Below are 2,644 nucleotides of genomic sequence, written 5' to 3'. Positions count from 1 at the left end.
GTTTCTATGCACCACAAATTTGGAACAAACTTCCAGAAAACTGTAAAACAGCTGAAACACCTTTAAATCTCAACTTAAAACCCACCTGTTTAGAGTTGCTTATAGCTAAATTAGAGTGTGGGTTTTGATGTCTTCAATGTTTTTAATGTTTTTATCTTTACTTTTTATCTATTTATGTAAAAGTGGCGAGTAATTGAGGGTCATTGCGCGCACAGAAAAATCCTGTAAATTCTAGACTCTAACAAGTAAAAATAGTGCACAAAAATCTGTGTAGGACGGCGAAGACCTAGCGCAAAATTTTGTGAGCACCAGGATGGAGCCTGGTGCTGCAAGGTTGGAGTCCTTGTCCTGTCAGGCGACGGGGCCTGNATAATACCTGTGTTAAACGGACGGCGGAGTCCGGCAACGACAGGCGCTTAAATTCCGTAACAAAAGTATGTTTTTATCTTTTTTTTTTTTTTTTAATTTCTCTTTCTTACTGTTTATTCAATGTCACATGCTGTTTTTATTTTGTTTTTTAATTATGTAAAGCACCTTGAAATGCCTTGCTTCTGAAATGTGCTATGCAAATAAAATTTGATTGATTGTAGTCTAGCTTGTCAATGGGGTTTATGCCACGGACTTCCGTTTTAGCATTTCCGCTTTTTTGCCACATAGAATGCTTCCTGTGCACAGGCAACAGTGTGTGCAGTACTATTAATGATGCCTATATAATTATTCAGACATAATGAAACGCTCCAACAACAACAAAGGATTTAAGCTGGGTGTGTCAAACTTCACAATAACTTCAAAGGTAAATTAATAAATCGTTTGTATTCAGCATAATGCCTCATATGTCTGAAGTAGCTAACAGGGACAAGCTTACAAAGACGCTATGTAAACGTTAAGTGGTTTGATTAGCTGTGCAGTGTGCTGTGACAAAGTGGTTCAGTTTGTGTTCACCACTTGTCCCTTATTCTTTCTGACTCACTTACTTTCTATATTTGGTTATAATGATTAATTTAAACATTGCAATTTTGCTTCACTTACTATCCCAGGTTTGTTTGTGTTAGCATTATGTTGCAGGGTCCATCTATGTATGTTTAGGTTAAAGTTACTATTTCTGGACTATAAGTTGAATTTTTTTCAAGGTATATTTATTAAGGTATTTGTTTTCCTTTGTACTCACCATCATTTGTCCTTGTAGATCTGCAGCAGGGCAGGAGTATGGGAGGAACCGGCCCAGTACTTCCTGCTTAAATGGCTGGATGATGTCAATGATTACCTTGCTGGGTTCTACCAATTAGAGGGTTTTCTTTTGTGTATTACTTTGTTTGTTTTTCTTTAAAGTAACTTTTGAGTTATCTTGTATTATATAGTTTATTTTGGAGACAACTTCATTATGCAGGAGTTTGTAAATTAGATTTGTAATTTTAGTGTTTCTCTGTTTAGATTTTGTTTGTTTGACCTGTTCCATTGTGGCTGTGTCCAATCAAGCACAGGTGTGATGCCAATTGGATATAAAAACAGTGAGTTTTTGGATGCTCAGGAGGAGAGAAGTCAGTGAAAAGAGTGAATCCAAAGTCATTTGAAGAAATTGAAACTGGTGGCTGGGACTGATTTTCTATTCACCTTCTGACGCTTGTGCCTAAACTACTTTACAGTGCAATCCACATATCTATGCTATATAGATGGATATAGATATACATATATATCTATATAAACATATATAGATCTGTCTATATTGTGCCCAAGCTATTAGTCGAAGCTGAAGTTAGCTCCCGAATGTAGCATCTAATTCGGAAACAAACGATTACACTTAATTTTTCACTATCTTGAGCTTTTTTAATGTGTTGTACTTTAAAAACACCTAGACATTTCAAACTTAACTAGATTATTCTGTACTAACAGCAGAATAAATACAACATTTGTGAAACCTTCCAATTGATTTGTGAAATTTGTAAAATGTCAGTAATAGATTCCAGAACATTTTTTGCATCTGGAAAGCATTAGATCTGAATTATCAAATTGGCATTATTTGTTTTCTTTCTCTCTCTTTTTTATTTTTATTATAGCTGGAGTTGGACAGGAGTTGTTTGGTGGCTTCCTGGAGGGAGAGATTGGCTGAGCTAATGTTGCCAACAACTTTTCTCCTGCTATTAACTTTTTTGCTTTTCTTTATATAGAAAGTATTTCTATCAGTTGCTCTTTTTCCATTTTGTATACAGTATTTGCTGTATTTTTTTTGGGGTTTTTTTTACCTTAATGCTTACCTGGTCAGGTGAGGTGGAAATCTGCAACCTCTTGGTTACTGACAAATGTCAGAACCACATGGGCTGAGCTGGTTACATCAGATCAATCTGAATCTTTATTTCTCATTAAAACGACTTATTGTAATTTGAAGACATTGTTATAAAATTGCATCTTTATTCTGCTGTAACAATGACTGCATTCTTGCAATTAAAAAACCTTGTATCCTGAGCGTAATGCTCCCTTATACAACTCACAGAACAGATGGTTGAAATAAAGGCACTTTTTGAAAATATTTTCTGTGATTTTATTATAGCTGTATATAGCTATACAACCCAAGGTGTAGGTTGTGCAAGGAGGCCTCTGAGACAGTCCAGCACATAACAGCAGGGTGCAAGATGCTGGCAGGGAAAGC

The 2,644-nt window shown here is 35.7% G+C and overlaps 1 long non-coding RNA gene across 1 annotated transcript; it reads left to right on the top strand.

Moving 5' to 3' along the window:
- The first annotated feature begins 728 nt into the window (after positions 1–728).
- LOC106941690 (uncharacterized) lies at positions 729–2,183 on the top strand. Its single transcript, XR_001423437.1, has 2 exons — positions 729–793; positions 2,055–2,183. It is a non-coding gene; the product is annotated as an uncharacterized LOC106941690 (long non-coding RNA).
- Positions 2,184–2,644: the final 461 nt, after the last annotated feature.

This window comes from Poecilia latipinna, unplaced genomic scaffold (assembly GCF_001443285.1).
Source record: "Poecilia latipinna isolate Pla-1442-1.1 unplaced genomic scaffold, P_latipinna-1.0 Scaffold3808, whole genome shotgun sequence".
NCBI classification, from domain to species: Eukaryota; Metazoa; Chordata; class Actinopteri; order Cyprinodontiformes; family Poeciliidae; genus Poecilia; species Poecilia latipinna.
Note: the sequence above shows the minus strand (reverse complement) of the source record. Positions and strands in the feature narration are given on the sequence as shown.